The 20512-nt window shown below is 36.5% G+C and overlaps 1 protein-coding gene across 10 annotated transcripts in view; it reads right to left on the bottom strand.

Annotated features, from left to right (window-relative positions):
* CCSER2 (coiled-coil serine rich protein 2) overlaps positions 1 to 20512 on the bottom strand; it is a 189848-nt gene that overhangs the window by 120632 nt on the left and 48704 nt on the right. The window contains exon 1 of one of the 10 annotated variants that reach the window (XM_054508248.2): positions 13952 to 13976. The exons of the other annotated variants lie outside the window; for them this stretch is intronic. The gene's annotated coding sequence lies outside the window, so the exon portion shown is untranslated. Of the gene's footprint in view, positions 1 to 13951; positions 13977 to 20512 lie in introns of those variants that run through there. 10 annotated transcript variants of the gene reach the window in all.

The following is a 20512-nucleotide window of genomic DNA, read 5'->3' as shown; positions in this document are numbered from 1 at the left end:
TGGGAAGTAACTACTTAATACCTGGATACAAGGTTTACTTTGGTGTGATGAAAACATTTTGGAACTAGACAGAGTGGTGGTTGTACAATATTGCAAGTGTACTGTCACTGAGATGTTTGTTTTAATATGGTCAATTTTATGTTATGTGAATTTCACCTAAAGGGAAAAAAAGCTTTTGGAAATTAAAAATTATTGCTCAAACATCTTACAAAATTACTTGTGCATTTAACCTTTGATTCAACATCACAATTCGAAGTATCTATCCCCAAAATACAGAAAGATAAGGTTATTTATCAAGGATTTACTTGTAATAGCAAAAGCATATTACATATGCATAGAAGTTGAGGGGAAGTAAATATATACATATTGGCTTACTTTTTCTAAAATCACTGGAGTAACAAAAAAAAGTTAAAAATTTTAAACAAAAATAGATATATTCATATCCCTTCCACTACTTAGCCTCCATAATATTATATTCTTATGTAATACAGATATTATTTGGATATTTGGGTTGTTTCCAATTTTCTTACTAATACAAACAATGCTTGAATGAATCCCTAAAAATCTAAGTAAAATGATATACACAAACCCAACTATATATCAAGTTCATGGAATAACAATTCGGGGAGAAACTATTTCAAGTAGGAAAAAAAGAAAAAAAAAAATCCTCAAACTGTTTTCAGTAATTATATTGTCAGTGGTAGAATTATTATTCTGAAACCTTCATAGAACAAGATAATCCCATCAACTGTTGCATCCCCAACGGTAACCTCTATCATTAAGACTTCACCAAGCAGTTCTGGTTTTACAATACTAGGTAAGGCATATTATTTTGCATAAAACATTCAGGTAAAGAAAACCAATCATTTCACATAAAACCTGTTCAAACATTCCAGTTTTCATCTGAACTTTTACCTTAATCCCATCAATCCATACATTACTATATTCTCTCAGTCTAAAAGTAGCCACAGTTAGGACATCATCAACAGGTTGGTTTTTTGTTTGTTTGTTTGTTTGTTTGTTTGTTTGTTTATTTATTTATTTGACAGAGAGAGAGAGACACACAGCGAGAGAGGGAACACAAGCAGGGGTGTTGGAGAGGGAGAAGCAGGCTTCCCACTGAGCAGGGAGCCCGATGCAGGGCTCAATAATGACCTGAGCTGAAGGCAGACGCTTAACGACTGAGCCACCCAGGCGCCCCATCAACAGGTTTTGATACCAAAGCACATGGGGTTCCTATGTTAAAGAGTCCCAGAAAGGTCTCGCTTACACCCAGTCACCATTTTACCCATTTGTATACATAAGGCCTTAGGTCCCCAGAGGGGAAGAGTTAAGAGCCAAGGGACCCAGACCCTTCTTCAATCTTCACTTTGACTAACCTACCAGACCATTGTCCCAGGTAATTCCAGGTCAGGTTTCTCATTTGCATCTTTGCCTTTCACCTTTTAAATTCTCCCAAACTAAGATAAATAGGGGGTACTTATTTAGGGCCCTTTAAGGTTATGGGACCAGCACTGGCTTCCATTGGTACACTTAATCTTCAGTAGTGCTGCATTAACACCTCTGCTTCAACCTCATCAATGTTTTGATATATTCATCCCATTTCTAATAAACATCCAGCCCTGAAAGAACAAGTCCCTAGGCTCTCTCCCCTTCTGTCTTTCCCTCCTTTCTTGTTAATGATTTTTTTTTTTTTTTGATCTTTAGTACCTATAAGGGAAATAGAGACAGCAAGTATGTCAAAGTTTCTTGAACAGTTGCTTGGTTTTACAGCATGGTTACATAGGATGCCCATGTAAAAGGGGCCCCCTTAATCATAGCAGTTACCATGATCTGGGTAAGGAACATATTCAGTAGATGACTATCCCAATCACCATAAAGCCAGTCCAGCATGGCTTGCTATAAGGTGTACAGCCACTTCATCTTGGGTTTTCCACTAGGCATTTACAGAGGAAAGACAGTCTCTCTTTTCAGGTAAACAAACTTCCCAGCAGTTTTTATCCAGTCCACCAGGCTACCTGCTCCCTTGGGAATAACCCACTGTATATAGCCATTTGTGACTGTTATATAGTAAGCTGTGGGTCTTATACCAACCATTCTCTTCCTCTTTATAACATTCAAAACCAAAGATACTAACCCTAAATTAGTCACTCTCACGATGCATTTCAGTAAAAATTCTTCAAGAAGCTGATGATGAACAGATCCACAAAATGAGACAACTCCTCGGCACTATAACCACTGGTTTCAGAAGTTTCTTGGTTTTGCCCTCCCTCCAACTGGACTACTTTTCTGGTAACCAGAGGTCATAGCAATACTGTCTGTTGTCCTAGAATAATTTTTCCCATTGCAGGTGGCTTCACGACTACTGGTTGTAGTTCAAACTGACTGAAATCTAAGCTTGCCTCTGCATCAGAATCAGCTCCAGAACTCTACATTACTTTCATTTTAGCTATTACACATAACAATAATCAAGAAATTCTGTACTTAGCTTGTTTCTTATGTATGTATCCAGTGAGCCATCTCATTGGGAGTTGAATATCATCATTTAGAAATGATGATTAGAAATGATGATAACTTTTGCCCATCCCGTAACTTTTGCCTTTAGTAATGGATCACAGCACAGCTACAGTTTCATATCATGAATGAATATATAGCCATCTAAAAATAAAAAATTCTGCACTCCTTTGCCCCTTCATCCTTTCTCTTCTCAAACTGTTTCAGTGAGTCAGGGTTGATATAGCAAATTTCACTTTTTATGATACAAACTCCAATGACTTATCATGCTAACGATCCAGAGTTAAAACAAACTTCATAAGTTAAAAGCACAGTCTTCCAAAGACTGACCTCAATTCAGACACCACTAGCTAAAACTCAGGGGTTCCCAGGACCTAACCTTCTGATCAAGTGGCTACATATCCAGAGGTTCCCAGTACTCCCTCAGGTTCAATAATTCACTAGAAGAACTCACAGAACTCAGGAAGGCAATACACTTTACAATTACAGTTATATTACAACAAAAAGTGTATCAATCATGCCCAGCCAAAAGAAGACACACATAGGACAAGGTCTGAGATGATCCCAAACACAAAACTTCCGTATTCTCTCTCTTTGGAGCCAAAAGAGGTCACTTCATTGGTACAGTGATGAGTAACAATATGCATAGAGTATTGTTAACTAGGGATGCTCATCTGTGATTCAGCGTCCAGAGTTATTGGAGTTTCATTACATAGGCATGATTGATCAAATTACTGGCCATATACTGAACTCAATCTCCAGCTCACTTCCTCTGCTCCCCAGAGGTGAGACTAATTTTATATGGCTCAATGCCCCAACCCTATAAACACAGGTGTGATTTTTCTTGCATAGTTTACCCCCATCCTGAGTTACCTCATTAGCATTAACTATTAAGGCCAACATGAACAAAAACACTCCTATCACTTGAGAAATTCCAAAGGTGTAGAGATTCCCATGCACAAACTAGATACAAAAGCCAGCTGAATTCTTTGTTATACAACACAAGACTTACTATAAGACAAAACAACACAATAAGACAACATGTTATTGGCTAAAAATAAACATAGGGTGCCTGGGTGGCTCCATCGTTAAGTGTCTGCCTTTGGCTCAGATCATGATCCCAGAGTCCTGGGATAGAGCCCCGTGTCAGGCTTCCTGCTCAGCAGGGAGCCTGCCTCTTCTTCTCTCTCTCCCTCTACTACTCCCCCTGCTTGTGCTATCTCTGTCAAATAAATAAATAAAAACTTAAAAAAAAAAAAAGAAGAAACACATAGATCAAGAGAACAGAACAAAGTTCAGAAGAAGTAGACCCACACAAATATACTCAACTGATTCTGACAAAGAGGAAGAAGAGACGGTTCAACGTAGAAAGGACAGTCTTTTCAACAAATAGTGCTGCAACTCTTAGACAAAATTATATGCAAAAAAATTGACCCAAATACAAGTATTAAACAGAAATTAACTCAAAATGGATGACAGATCAAAATGTAAAGTACAAGACTATAAAACTTCTTCAACAAAGTAGAAGACCTACATGACCTTGGGTTTAATAATGATTTGTTAATTACAATACCAATAGCATTATCTTTGAAAGAAAACATTGATAATTTGGAATTTATTAAAACTTCTGCTCTGTGAAAGACATTTTTAAGAGAATGAAAAGACAAGGCACAGACTAGGAGAAAATACTGTAAAACACATATCTGATAAAAGATTTATATCCAAAAAATACAGAGAACTCTTAAAACTCAACAACAAGAAAACAAATCAATTAAAAAATGGGCAATAATCAAAAGGAATGAGATCTTGCCATTTGCAACGACGTGGATGGAACTGGAGGGTATTATGCTGAGCGAAATAAGTCAAACAGAGAAAGACAGGTATCATATGACCTCATTGATATGAGGAATTCTTAATCTCAGGAAACAAACTGAGGGTTGCTGGAGTGGGGGGTGGGGTGGGAGGGATGGGGTGACTGGGTGATAGACACTGGGGAGGATATGTGCTCTGGTAAGCGCTGTGAATTGTGCAAGACTGTTGAATCTCAGATCTGTACCTCTGAAACAAATAATGCAATATGTTAAGAAAAAAAAAAAAAAGAAGAAGATAGCAGGAGGGGAAGAATGAAGGGGGGGAAATCGGAGGGGGAGACAAACCATGAGAGACGATGGACTCTGAAAAACAAACTGAGGGTTCTAGAGGGGAGGGGGGTGGGAAGATGGGTTAGCCTGGTGATGGGTATTAAAGAGGGCACGTTCTGCATGGATCACTGGGTGTTATGCACAAACAATGAATCATGGAACACTACATCAACAACTAATGATGTAATGTATGGTGATTAACATAACAATAAAAATTTTTTAAAAAATGGGCAATAGATCAAAACTGACACTTCACCAAAGATATACAGATGACAAATAAGCATATGAAAAGATGCTCAGCATTATTATTAGGGAATTGCAAATTTAAAAACAATGAGATACCACTGTACACCTATTAAAATGCCTAAAATCCAAAACACTGACAATATCAACTGCTGATAAGAATGCAGAGCAACTGGAACTCTCACTCACTGTTAGTGGGAATGCAAAATGGTACAACTTTGCAAAATAATTTGGCAGTTTCTTTTAAATAAGGCTTTTTAGCCTTACCCCATGAGCAAGCAACTGCACTCTTTGATACTTTCCCAAATGATTTAAAGAAACATCTATACACAGAAATACCTGCATGTGGATATTTATGGCAGCTTTATCAATAATGGCCAAAAACTGGAAGCAACCAACATTTCCTTTGGTGAATGGATAAACGAACCGTGGTACATCCATACAATGTAGTATTATTTATCAATTTAAAAAATGAGGTATCAAGCCACAAAAAGACATGGATGAATCTCAAATGCATATTGCTAAATGAAAGCCAGTGTGAAAAAGATATACACTGTACGATTTTAGTTATATGGCATTCTTTAAAAGGCAAAACTACAGAGATAAATCAGTGTTTGCCAGGAGCTCAATGGGGAAAGCAATAAACAGATGAAGTATAGGGAACATTTTAGGATGGTGAAACTACTCTTTATGACACTGTAATGGTGAATATAAAACATTAAGGTTTGTTAAAATCCACTGAACTTTACAGCATAAGGAGTAAACTTTAATGCATGCAAATTTGTTTAAAAATCTTTTGGGAAGTCAGCGTCCCTGGAGGGAGTGCAGAATGTGACAAAAATCTGAATGTATTTATTACAAATGTATGAAGCAAACTCACTGAAGGGGATGAGTGGTATAAGGTGCTGACCTAAGTAACTTCAGAAATGAATGGAGTCTAAGACTAAAGGCTAAGAAATTCTATAAGCACTGTACTCTAGTTGATAAAGGTGTTTCCTGTCGGGGTACAAACTAACAATTCTGAAATGATTAAATATACTGGAATTGAACAATTACATAAATGGATGGCTGAGAGTAAGCAGTTTTCTTCCTCTTAGAGTGGGAGGTTACAAACAAGCAAGGGGAAAAAGCAAGAATGATGCACATGGTAATGGATTAGAATTGGACACATCAATATGTGAACTCATGTTTAGCTCAAAATATAAACAGTTACATACAGAAATATTTATAGATATGTGTATATACACAGGTTGGTACACACACATATATCTCTTCTTTCAGCTGACAAAATCTAGAACCAAAACCCTGGTTGCCACATATCTCACATGCAAATTTTGGTTTCTAATACAATTCTCCAACTAGAAACTAAGGCTCTTTGGGGGTGACTGGGTGGCTCAGTTGGTTGAGTGTCCAACTCTTGATTTTGGCTCAGGTCATGACTCTGGGTTGTGAGATCAAGCCCCATGTTGGGCTCTGCGCTCAGCAGAGAGTCTACTTGAGATTCTCTCCACCTCCCTCTGCCCCTCTCCCTGCTCATGCCACTCTTGCTCTCTAAAATAAATAAATAAATCTAAAAAAAAAAAAAAAAGAAAGAAACTAAGGTTCTTTGGAGAAAGGGCTGATTCTAAGACTGAGGCAGGAAATATACGAGATGAGTCTGGAGCATCTTACAATGCCAGAAAGTTAAAAAAAAAAAAAAGCCACCCAAAACCAAAATAACAAAAAAACACAATGATAGAGGCATGAATTAGAACCAAAAGTATAAAATATGTAATCCATACTGATATAAAGAAATGAGGGAATAAATAAATGAGGAACGAGACAAATCCTTTCCATCTTGCAGTAGAAATCCAAATAATTTATATAGAGATACTCCACACTTCATGAGGTGGATCATAACTAGCTATTCCTTAAGTGTGTGCTGCCCAAAGTGATGTTTCCCAAAGAGTACAGTATGGAAAGAGAGAAGAAAAGAAAAACTTTCACTGTGGAGAAACCTGAAAAACACTATCTCATGCCAGGGTCAACAGCAACAATGATAAGTCATATTGACAGTATGCATCCCTGAGAGAATGCACTTTAACTCTGTGGTCTTCTGCCTAAAAACATATTTCCCCAGTCTAATCATAAGGAAAGCATGAAACAAATCCCAGTTGGGCAACATTCTAGAATATATCTAACTAGTAGTACTCTTCAAAAATGCCAAGGCCATCGAAATCAAGGAAAGTCCAAGACACTGTCACAACCAAGAGGAGTCTAAGACATGACTACTAATTATAATACATATCCTATATGGAATCCTAGAACAGAAAAAGAAGGGGAAAACTGAGAATATCCAAATAATATGGACTCTAAGTAATAAGATATCAATATTGGTTCATTAATGTAGCAAATACGCCATATAAATATAATATGTTAATAATAGGGGAAGCTGGATGTGGGATAAACAGGTACTCTTTATACTATCTTTGCAATAATTCTGTAAATCTAAAACTCAAAACTGATGAATCATTGAACTCTACATCTGAAACTAATGATGTACTATATGTTGGCTAATTGAATTCAAATAAAAAAAAACTAAAACTCAAAAGTTTACTAAAAATTGAGTATTTACTAGGATCTTAATGATATTAAGAAATGACTTATTTTTTAGAGGTACAGTAATGAAATTTAGCTATGTCTGAACAAGAGTCCTTATCTATTAGTAAAACATTGAGAAATAACTAATTATTAAGGCATAGTGAAATATCTACATATAAATGTACAAGTGTACATTTACATATAAAAATTTTAGGGGCGCCTGAGTGGCTCAGTCAGTTAAGTGTCTGCCTTTGGCTCGGGTCATGACCGCAGGGTCCTGGAATCGAGCCCTGTGTCAGGCTCCCTGCTCAGCGGGGAGTCTGCTTCTCCCTCTCACTCTGTGCCTCCCCCCCCAGTTCATGCTCTTTCTCTCTCTCAAATAAATAAATTTAAATAAATAAATATTTTATATTACATTATTGTATCACATAAATCATGATGATGTGTAAGACTCACTCAAATTAATCCTGTTTGGGGAGAGGAGTGGGTGAATCGGGATATAAATGAAAAAAGGCCATGATTTTGATCATCCTTTAAGTTGAATAACTGGTATAGTGAACCCCCTTGACTCTTCTCTCTAGGTTTGAATAGGTGTGAAATTTTCTACAAAAAATTAAGTAACTGCCTGATTTAAAAATTTAACATAAAGGGCCAGAAGACAGACTCTAAGAATTAATCTCTCAGAAAGACAAAGGACAAAAAAATAAATAAATAATAATAATAATAGAAGAAGAATGAACAGAAATAGAAAAACAGGAGAGAATGGAAGCTCATAAGCTCATGTGAGATATAATAACCAACTATGAGAAGTTCTAGGAAAAGGGGACAGAAATAAGGGAGGGGATAAAATAATAAAAAAAGAAAATAAAAGAAAAATTTCCAGACTTGAAAAGGATAATGGATCAAACTCCTCATTTAAGAAGGCTTCAAAAATTCTTGTTTGTGATTATCTCATAGATACCCAAAACATAGTGAGTGAAAATGAATCCAGACTAACACTCAGGCTCAGTAACTTCTAATCCAGAGTTCTTCCTTGTCTCTCACTCCCACCACAATATTAAAAAATCCCTGCTCAGAGAGATTTCAGATGTAGTACTGCTACAAGACTCTACCTGAAATAAAGGCTGAGGCAGTTAGTCTAACCGTAAAGAAAACTCCAATGGCCAGATGTGATGACAGTGACCAAGTTTAAATAAGCTTATAAAATATCACTACAATACAAACATTTTACAGAAGAAATTTCCTTAAAATAGAGCTTGTTCCCAGACCAAGAGAACAGAACAGGGCTCTATTGACATTTCTACACAAATTCTTTACAAAGAATACCCTATGACACAAAACTCTTAAAAAAAAATTTTTTTTAATTAAATGACCACTCATCATTGTTATTTCCTGTGAATTATGTAACTAGAAAGAGAAGACTTCAGCTATAGCTCAATGCTTTATAAATTTCTCTTTTGCTCTCAAGAAATGCTCATCTTAGATTTTCCTCCATTATTCCCAGGAACAAACCCACCTTAATACCCAGGAACGCCTTACAAAAAGAAACACAGTATACAGGGTCACAAATCTAAGAGCTCCAGAGAAAGAAATGACTACTCACTGTTTCATTTTGGGATCTCCATGCTGAAATTATGATTTCTCACAAAATATTTTAAGAATTCTACTGCAATAAAAATAGGAATTCCGGAGAAATGAAATAATTTTCCTGATAAAGAGAATAATCCCTGGAATAATACCTGTGAATATGTTAAGTTACACAGCAAAAGAGGAATTAAGGTTGCAGGTGGAATTATGGCTGCCAGTCAACTGACCTTAAAATAGGGATTTTATCCTGGATTATCTAGGTGGGTCCACTGTAATCATCTTTAGAGTGCAAGAGGGAGGCAGAGGAAGAGTGGTGAAAGAGACGCAGTGTTGCTGGCTTTAAAGATGGAGGAAGTGGGGAGGGTCATAATTCAAGGGCAGCTGCTTGAAACTGGAAAAGGTTAAAAAAAATAAAAATAAAAAAGGATTCTCCCCTAGAGCCTCCAAAATGAACACAGCCCTGCTGACACCTTGATTTTAGCCCACTGAGACCTGTATCTGACTTCTCACCTACAGAACTATAAGATAATTAAACGTGTGTTGTTTTAAGACACTAGGTTTGTGGTAATTCGTTAAAACAGCAAAAGAAATCAAATATATTCTGTTTCTTTAATTCTATAATAAGACATTTCTGTTTCTTCTGTTTTTGTTTAAGATTTTATTTATTTATTTGACAGAGAGACACAGCGAGAGAGGGAACACAAACAGGGAGTGGGAGAGGGAGAAGCAGGCTTCCCACTGAGCAGTGAGCCCAATGTGGGGCTTGATCCCAGGACCCTGGGATCATGACCTGAGCTGAAGGCAGACGCTTAATGACTGAGCCACCAAGGTGCCCCATGTTTCTTCTGTTTTAAATCCAATCCTATTCCTATTGCCTGAGAACTTTATAGTTTAAGTATCTGTTCCCTCCTTTCTGTGGTACTTCCCAGTGGGCTGAAAGAGACAAAGACCAACACATAAGCACATCACCCGATGAAAAGGAAGGAGAGATGAGTCAGTGTGTGATCCTGTGTGGGACTTCTACTAGGAGGTAGGTAAACTGTCTCTGCCCTGCCAGTCTTGTAATATGTTGTAGACTTTGGCAAAAAACCCAAGTCAAATTCTGCTTGACTTGACTTAGATCTTTTTAAAATTTACTTTAGCCTTTACAGGTTTCAGATGAATAATTTTAGCCACACTGATTATAATGGTGGGTGGCAGATTTCAGTTAACATGTATGTTTGTTGAGAGCTTAGCTGAGCTATTCCATCATATTGCTGCCCCGGCTTACATTTTTGGCCAAGCTGCCTGCAAGGGCCTTAAACTGACACTAATCCCTTGTACAAGTACAAGCCCTAGATAACAGCCCACAATCACAAGCAAATGTTAAGTTCCTTGCCTCCCAACACCTTCCCCTTGTGTGGCCCTTAGGTAAAACCCCTGTTAAGCTTACCCAAACCCTTGCTCTTTATGGTCTAACCTTACCCCAAAAAGGAACCCCAAAGCACTCCACCCATAGACCCTAATAAAGGCAGGTGCCCCAGTTCCTCACTCTTTCTGCCTGTACCCTGCCTTGACCTTCCTGGGTGGTCCCTCAAGACAAGGGGTATACTTCCTCCACAGCCTGTGAGTAGTATTCTCTTTGTTTCTCTTGCGGTCTTTTGGCTCACCATCCAGCACCCTGGAGGCTCTACTTAAAAATGTTGATTTAACAAAATCATAATAATGTTTAATAAATTGAAATGCCAAATGCATTGGTGATCTGGTGTAGTACTCTTGTTGGATGATGGAAAAATGAATGTATTTAATGGCCCCAACTCCTTCAGTAGTCTGAATTTCCTTGAGATTCAATTTTCTGTCCTTAAAACCAGTCAAGTTATAGTGCATCACTGAGTGCCCATTTTAGCTGAGCATCAGACTTATTGCACATTACATCAAATGGAGTTTAATATGCTGTTTTCAATGCCTAAAATGAATGTTCACCCTCTCTTTTCCTTGGCCAACTGGTCAACTTTGTATTCATTCACTGAAACTCAACTCAGACATAACTTCCTCTTTGAAACCTTCCAAACACACACACACGGAGTTAACCTCCCATCTGCATTATTTTGAGACCACATGCATACTAATCATAGCATGCACATCACTTATAAAATTACAGTATGATAATTAATTTATATCTGCCAATCATACTAGACTTTGTATTCATTAAGGACAAAGATAACCTTATCTGAATCAGTATCTTCAGCACTTAACAATATGTCTGGAACATAGTAGAGGCTCAATACATAATTACTAAATTAAACTTCAGATTGTAATAAACAATCCATAAGAAATAATGTAGAGTGAAGAAAAATATTGTGTTTAAAGGGTCATCACAACTATATTTGATAAATTTAAACTTTTTTTCATATATAAAAGTTACATTAACGGGTCAAAAAAACCCCTACATTAATAATTAAATGCAAATGGAAGATTTACTAGTTTGGCAAAAAAATTTAGTTTCCTTATCTCATTTTATCCCCTTATCTTAAAAAAAACAAACAACAAAAGCTGAGTTGGATTAAATCCTTCTATGTGTTCAAGTTCTGTATGCTATATCACAGCACAGCTTAAAGTATCGGTATCAGTTTAAAATTTTCATTTACCTGTATGAAGACGGTCTCAACTTTCTGTAAGCTGTCCCTCCACTATGACATCCATGCTAATGTCACATTTTTAGTTACTTGTACCTTGCCATTATGACACGTGGTACCTTAGAAACTTACTTTGTAAATAGGTTATGTCATAATATGAATGGAAAAATACTGAATAGCATTAAACAGTACCTTTAAGTTTTTCTATTTATCTCAAATTAAATGGCATGTCATCACAGCACCCATTCCAACAAGTATATATTGAACACTTACTTAGTGCCAGAAACCTAAGAGTGATGAGAGAGAGAATGAAATATCAAGTATATTCCAGTATATTCTCCTAATAATAGGAGGTTAAAAGCAACCAGACAGACCAGCATAAGAACCAGTCAAAGGAGTTTAGATTTGACATTAGAAGTAATGGGAAAACCAACAGAAAAATAACAAGTCAAACTAACAATTTAGAATGATTTGGGCAGAATGAATAGAACCAAAAATATTAGTCAGAACTTCTAAAAGTGAGGAGGTAACACTTTTCTCCCCTACAGTTAACAAATAATTCAATTTTACCAATTGCACCCACTAAACCTGTTTTCAAAATCACCTACCCCTCTAGATCTCCATTTTGGTACCACTTTAGCCCAAGCCACTACCATCCGTCTTCAGGAACAAGAGCTTCCAGCATCTTGTCTAGCTCCCTTCTAATTCAATCTTCATACAGAGCATTTTTTAAATATAAATCAAATTATGTCCCTTTCAAGCTTAAAACCGTCCATCAGTTCCCCTTCAGTTTTTAGGACAAAGATCCAAATCCTTTGAGCCCCATAAGAGCCTGTATTTATAGCCTCTCTCCTGCCACTCCTCCCTTCCATGTCAGTGCTCAAGCTATAGTAGCCTTCTCATAGTTCCTCAAATATTCCATAATCCCTTCCTGCCTCAAGGCCTTCTCATATGCTGTTTACTAAAACAGGTAACATCCTTGCAACTACATATACCCTTTTAACCCTAGGGCAACTTAGCCTAAATATCATTTCCAAAAAACGCCTTACCTAACACCCACACTAGACCAAGTTTTCCAGTAACATACTTTCATATTTTGTAATTCTCCTCTGTAGAGCTTTCCCCACTCACTAACTGAAGATAGTTACTAAGTTAGCTAAATATTTCAACCACATCGGCCTCATTAGGACACAAGCACCACTAAAATAAAAGCTATAGCTGCCTGATCAATGTATCCTCAACATCTTGCGCATAACAGTCACTCAAATATGTCAAAGGGATTGATGGATGCCTTCCACTGGAGGCCAGAGAAAGAATGGTGCTAGAAATAACAAAAAGAAAAGTGAAAGCCTAAAGAGCTTATATAGACTTATATTGAGTTTGAAAAATTAATTTCTGAATCTTTAAAATTATCTGTAGTGTTCTAATGCAGGAGTCAGCAAACTTTCTTAAAAGATCAAATAGTAGGGGCACCTGGATGGCTCAGTCAGATAAGCGTCTGACTTGTGATTTCAACTCAGGCCATGATCTCAGGGTCCTAGGATCGAGTCCCACATCGGGCTCCACTGCGCTCAGTGTGGAGTCTGCTTGTCCCTCTCTCTCTCAAATAAATAAAAAATAAATAAAATCTTAAAAAAAAAAAGACCAAATAGTAAATATTTTTAGGTTTGTGGGCAATACAGTCTCTGATGCAGCTATTCAATCCTGCCATAGCAGCATGAAAGCAGCCACAGACTATATATAAATTAAAAGGCATGGTTGCACTGTAATAAAACTTTATTTACAAAAACAGGTTGGCAGCCTGAGGCTACAGCTTTGCTGGACCCTATTAATATACCCCAAAGAAACAGGAGGCAGAAATTAAACAAAAAAAAATAAAACTGTTCTTTCATTTTAAACTCATAAAGAAGCTTTTCTTGGGATGCCATACAAACTTTTCCCCAAACTTTGAACTCAAAATGGGTTAACATGTATTAATTAAAAGCACACATGGAATCTTCCTTTAATGGTCAGAATTAAGTATATCTCCTCTCTTAATGTGGATCATAAGTTTCTGTTGAGGCAGCAATTGTCTCTTTATTCACATGTATTTCTCAGTAACTAGAGTACAGAGCACAGTGGAAATTTAAAACACATGCTGAACAAATGAATGATCCAACCATAGATTAGCCTTTCCCCTTTCCATTCTTCTAGTTTACTATAGTTTGGTGCAGAGACAAGAGGAGAAGCAATTAATCTGTAAATTTCGATTTTCAAAAAAGATAGGAACACCTGGTATCAAGCATCTGCCTTCGGCTCAGGTCATGATCCCGGGGTCCTGGGATCGAGTCCCGCATCAGGCTCCTTGCTCAGCAGGGAGCCTGCTTCTCCCTCTGCCTGCCGCTCCCCCTGCTTGTGCATGCTCTGTCAAATAAGTAAAGAAAATCTTAAAAAAAAAAAAAGATTCTCCAGTAAGACTGAAAAGGAACAATTTTCCAAAAGGCAGACATTTAATAACAAAGAGAAAACAGAATACAACAGTGAATAGCACCTTCTTTACCTTAAAGAAGAAACCCAGTATAAATTTATGGTGCCACATCGTACAGTAGAGACAATAAACTGGGAGCTGGTTTATTCCAACTTCTAATTCCTCTGTGTCTCTTAAGTGATTGTGTAACTTAACTTTTCTAGGCTTTGGTGTCCTTATCTATAAAATTAGTGGATAAGAGTAAATGATCTCTATGTCCTCAATTCTACAGCATCTAATTTTTCTGTATATAAAAGACTCAATATAGCACTGCCAAGTGGATGAATGGAAACAAATGCAAAATCTCATAAAACTGAATAATGAAGGGTGGGAAAGAGTAGTAAACAATCTCCATTGTGATAGGTATGACCAATAGATCTAAAATGAAAATTCAGAGTAAATGTATAAATTGCCAGAGTATATATTGGTCCAATGTCCAAGAAAACAAAAGCTGGGAGTTATAAAGTAATCCTATCCTCCTTTTATTTAAAATCATAGTTCATAGTGCAGCACACCTAACATGTAAATACAAACATACACACACAAGCTGCTATAAGTTATTTCCAGTTATTGGAAGATATCAAATATTACAAGTAAAAATATTCAAATATCTCCAAATAATAAAATCTATGATTAGCTACAGCAATGACAAACCTTAGTGAAGGCCACTTCAATAACTATGTCATCAGTTTAGAGTAACTTAAATTGAAAAAAATGAGTTTGGCTAAACTGTGCTTAAAATTTACTATTTTATTTTTAGTACTAGAGCTAAATTTGTCAACTTCAAAATAATATGATAATCGTATTATTTAAAAAAACTCTAAGGCTAGGTAGAAGAATAATGGCCACCTCAAAGATGTCCATATTTTAATCCCTGGAACCTGTGAATATGTTAGGTTACATGGCAAAGTAGAATTAAGGTTACAAATGAATTAAGATTGCCAATGAGGAGACCTCAAAATAGGGCAGTATACTGAATTATCCAGTTGGGCCCAATGTAATCACAAGGGTCCTTAAATAGAAGAGGGAGACAAGGTCATAGTAACATGAGGTGAGACTCAACCTGCCATTGCTGGCTCTGCAGATGGAAGGGGCTATGAGCCGAGCAACGCGGCAGCCTCGAAGCTAGAAACGCAAGGAAAGAGATTCCCCTCTAGAGCTTTCAAAAGGAAAGCCTTGCCCACTTTTTTTTTAGTCCAGTGGGGGCCTGGGTCCTAAGACAGTAAGATAAGTTTGTGTTGTTTTAAGCTATTAAGAGTTTTGGTAATTTGTCACACACAGCAATAAGAAAAAACTAATACACCTATAGATTTATAAATGTGTTTTTAATTAAAGTCTGAATCTGATTACAAAAACAACAATAAAAATCAGAATGCCCAGCATCCTTAATGAGATTTTTCTAATTTCTGAGATTATGTAGTTCTTTATTGCTACAGATACACAACAAAGACAGTATTATATGTGCTATATTTTTTCCAAATAAATACTACTTTTCCCCCTTTGAAAAAGCAGTTTTGCAATAGATGCCTCTTAAATCTTTATGGTTGAGCCAATCCCAGATTCTCATAAATCCTTCCAACACAAGACACTGTTCACTTTCCTCATTGATTATAATTAATTTCACTGACCATTATAATAATCTAATTCACATTTCCTAAAAATCAGAGCAGTTCATGTCAAACTCTGAATTTAACCAGTGTTTGAAAAATGAACCTTTTAGCTGTCTGGATACTTCCAGACCCAGATTTTCATATTAATCACATAAAATAATACAGATTCTATAAAATTTACTACATATAGAAGCATTTTTCATGATTTTTATGAATTTTTTTATCATTTGCTTTGATAATAAAACAGATACATGTACAGGTCTGGGAATGTTTATACTGTACCTATATTATTAAGATTAAGATGTCCAAGAGCATCTTCATAAATATTCTTTCAAATTGGCAGGTAGGGATTGGGGGTGGAAGAGTGAGGCATGAGGAGTCAGAGACTGAGCAAGCTAAGGAAGGCATACATACAGAGGGACAGTGAACATGGGAAATTAGAGCCCAAGTAATGTGAAAAGAGCATCCATGACCAGGTGGGCCTAGTACATCAGGGCTTAAGCACATTAGGGGTAATGATGAGAGTGAAGAGGGAGCATTTGAGACAGGAGGTTGGCCTGGTATGAGATATAAGAATTTAAGCAGAATATATGTGGGGGATGGCCTGATATGGTACATCAGAGCCCAAACAGGGTAGAAACATTATCCATGCATGGTGTGTGACCCATTGTAGGGGTTTCAGAGCCCAGGTAGGATGAGAAAGACATAAATGGGAAAGAGGAAGTGGTGGCAAAGAACAGAAATCAGTTACATAGAGGGAAACAGATCAAATAAGTAAATATTTTAAGGATAACAGAAGCCAGGTTTATCACCATCAGAGAAGGGAGGTTGCAAATATAGAAAGAAAATTTGAATGAATCCTGTGGCATTGGATTGGAATTGGAGGTATTAGTATGAACTCATGGTTTTCAATATATAGATAATGTAGAAATAAATATTGATGTAAATGTGTATGTATATAAATAAACACACACACTTATATTCCCTCTTTCTGTCCACTGAAGATGCCTGGGAGCAGCAACTTTTCAACAGCAGTGAGTATACCTAGCCCCCAGAATTCGGCTTCAAAAATAGCATTTTCCATTAAAAGGAACCAGGGCTCTTGGAGGAATGGCTTTCTTTCCCTTTAATACATTTATGTATTTGTGAACAGTAAATAATATTGTTTTATATGTGTTTTTACAGCTTATATAAGTGATACATAATGTTCTGCATCTTTTTTTAGTTTTACATTTTTGTGGTACATGTGTATTATAAGTGTAAGTTCATTCATTTTTACTGCTGTATAATATGTATAATATACTATATAAGATCACTTAAATATGTTAATTTGTTTCCCTGCTAATGAACATTTAAGTTATCCCTAATAATAAGAAGAAGACGACGACGACAGTACAGCAATAAACATTCTTTTTCATGTCTCTGATCATATATGTTAGGGTTTCTTTAGGATATAAACCTAAGAATAACATTACTGGAACAGCGCATATTTGGATCTTCAACTTCACTACATGTTGCCAAGTATCTTCCAAAAATGATTTAGCAATTTATCCTTCCCAGCAGTGAAGAAAGATTTCTATTGTTCGTCATATTCACTCCACTTGCTATTCTTTTTTTTTTTTTTAAAGATTTTATTTATTTATTTGAGAGAGAGAATGAGAGACAGAGAGCATGAGAGGGAAGAGGGTCAGAGGGAGAAGCAGACCCCCTGCCGAGCAGGGAGCCCGATGCGGGACTCGATCCCGGGACTCCAGGATCATGACCTGAGCCGAAGGCAGTCGCTCAATGAACTGAGCCACCCAGGCGCCCACCCCACTTGCTATTATCTGACTAAAATTTTAGCCAGTCTGGTGAGTGTGAAATTGTATGTCTCAGTACACATTAGCTATTTACTATTTTATTATCTTCTATCTGTTGTATTATTTTGCCTTTTTCTTATTGATAAGGAAAATTTATCATGTGGTCTGACTTCTAATTCTTGTTAAATGTATCACAAATAATCTCTTAGCCAGTGGCTTTTAACTTTGTTTTTATTTATTATCTATGTCTAGTTTTAAATTTTGATGTAATTAATTTTTTTAAGATTTTATTTCTTTGAGAGAGAGAGCATAAGCAGGGGGAGAGGCAGAAGGAGAGGGAGAAACAGGATTCCCGCTGAGCAGGGAGCCTGATGTGGGACTCAATCCCAGGACCCTGAGATCATGACTTGAGCCAAAGGTAGCACTTAACCGACTGAACCACCCAGGTGCCCTTGATGTAATTAAATTTAGTAATTTTTTTCTTTATGGTTTTTAGTGAGTATATGTGTGTGTGTGTGTGTTTAAGACATCCTTTCCTGTCCTAGGACCATATACGTATTTTGCATATTGAGAGGCAATATAGCACAGTGATTAAGAGCCAGGGCTCTGCAACAAGCTAAATTAAAAATCCATGTACTAGCTGTATATCCCTGGATTCTATGTTTATTCCTTTTTTTTAATAAGATGGAGATAATAACAGCACCTACCTCTTGGGCTGATATTAGAAAGTACATGCCTGAATAGTGTGAATAGCCATGGTGATACTGGTGTTGAGTATTTTGAGTATCATCTCTGACTATCTCATGGGGTTGCTATAAAGATTAAATAAGGTCATACATATAAGATACTTAATGCCAGGACTATAGCAAGAGCTCAGTAGACATTACTATAATACCATAAAGATGTTAAAAGATAAGATAATCTGGGGGTGCCTGGGTGGCTCAGTTGGTTAGGCGCCTGCCTTCAGCTCAGGTCATGATCCCGGGATTCTGGGATCAAGCTCCACATAAGGCTCCCTGCTCAGCGGAGAGCCTGCTTCTCCCTCTCCTCCCTGTGCATGCTCTCTATTGCTACCTCTGTCTCTCTCTCTCTCAAATAAATAAATAAAATCTTAAAAAAAAAAAGGTAAGGTAATCCTGAATAATTTTTTTTTTTTTTTTTTAGAGAGAGAGCATACACATGAGTGGGGTAGGGGGGTGGGAGGCAGAGGGAGAGGGAGAGAGAGAATCTTAAGCATACTCCACACCCAGTGCAACACCCAACACTGGGCTGGACCTCACAACCTTGAAATCATAACCTGAGCTGAAATCAAGAGTCAGACACTTAACCGACTGAGCCATCCAGGAGCTCCCTGAATAACTTTCACCAAGAAATGACAACTTAGATGAAATTGACAAATTCTCAAAAAGCAACACACACAAAAACTATACCTATATATCTTAATGGGCATATCTACTTAAAACATTATATCTGTTATTAAAAACCTCTCACAAAGGAAACTCCAGGTTCTAAAGTTTTATTTGGTGAATTTGTAGACATTTAAGAAAGGGGAATATCAACTGTCCATAAATTCCTTGAAAGGGCAAAAAAAAAACAGGGAATACTTCTCAACTCATTTATGATGGCAGCACAACCCTGATACCAAATGTGAAAAGAAAAGAAAAGATAGAGCCATCTTGCTTATGAACATAAATGCAACAAATCTAAATAAACTATTAGGATATCAAGCCCAACAACATTTAAAAGAATAATACATCACAACCAAGTGAATTTATTCCAGGAATAGAGGGTGGTTTAACATTTGAAAATCAAGAAATGTAATCTACCACACTAACAGATAACATATAACAGGAAAAAAATTTTTGATGATTTTAATAAATGTAGAGAAAAATTAACATCTACTCACACACACACACAAAAAAATCAAATGAAACAAAAGGGAACTTGCTTAATCTGATGAAAGATATCTATAACCACCCCCACCACACACACACAGAGATTTTAATGGTGGACTATTAAAACTTTGCTGAAATTCTATCACCTTTTCAATTCAACGTTATGGTGGAGGTCCTAACACATCCAATAAAAGGGAGGATGGGAAGATGGAGACTTTGCAAACGGTATGACTTCACATATATGTAGAAATTCCAGGCAGTTATTAAAACTAATAAGTGAATTCCCCAAGGTCACTGGAAAAACAGCTCAAAATACAAAAATCAAATATATTTGTACATACAACAAAAACGAAGAAAATAAAAATTTAAAGTGGTACCATTTATATTGATGAAATCAAATACCTAAAAATAAAGCAAATATGTATAAATTTTTAGAGAACATTAGCAAGAAATATTTCTGAAGTCCCAAGTAAATGGAAGAACACACCATATTCATGAATTGGAAGATTCACTGTAGTAAACATGTCAATTCTTCCCAAGCTGATTTACAAAGTTAATGCAATCCCATTCAAAATCCCTGAAGGTTCTTTGTAGAAATTGACGTGTTCATTCTAATAATTAAAGAGACTGCAAAAGGTGAGCTAGGGAAACCTTGGAAAAGAAAAAGCTGTAAGACTTACATTACCAGATGTCAATACTTAAAGCTACAGAAATAAAAACAGTATAGCACTGACACATGGATAAAAGAAGAGACCAATGAACTAAAAGAGAGTCAAGAAATATATTGATACAATCACTGATTTATAACAAAGATAACTCTGCAGTAGAGTAGGGAACAAAAACTTCTCAAAAAAAGAAAAAAATTAATCTTGACCTCTACCTCATAACATGCACAAAAATAATTTCCAGGTGTCTCATAGATCTAAATGTAAAAGGCTAAAAAACAAACCTTTTAGAAGAAAACACTGGAACATATCTTTAAGACTTTGGGGTAAATGAAAATTTTGCAGTTCAAAACAGTG

The sequence above is a fragment of the Mirounga angustirostris genome, unplaced genomic scaffold (genome assembly GCF_029215605.1).
Source record: "Mirounga angustirostris isolate CCGP_5_RB_7025 unplaced genomic scaffold, mMirAng1.0.hap1 SCAF_6, whole genome shotgun sequence".
NCBI classification, from domain to species: Eukaryota; Metazoa; Chordata; class Mammalia; order Carnivora; family Phocidae; genus Mirounga; species Mirounga angustirostris.
The sequence above is the reverse complement of the archived record's forward strand: the minus strand, read 5'-3'. Positions and strand labels throughout refer to the sequence as shown.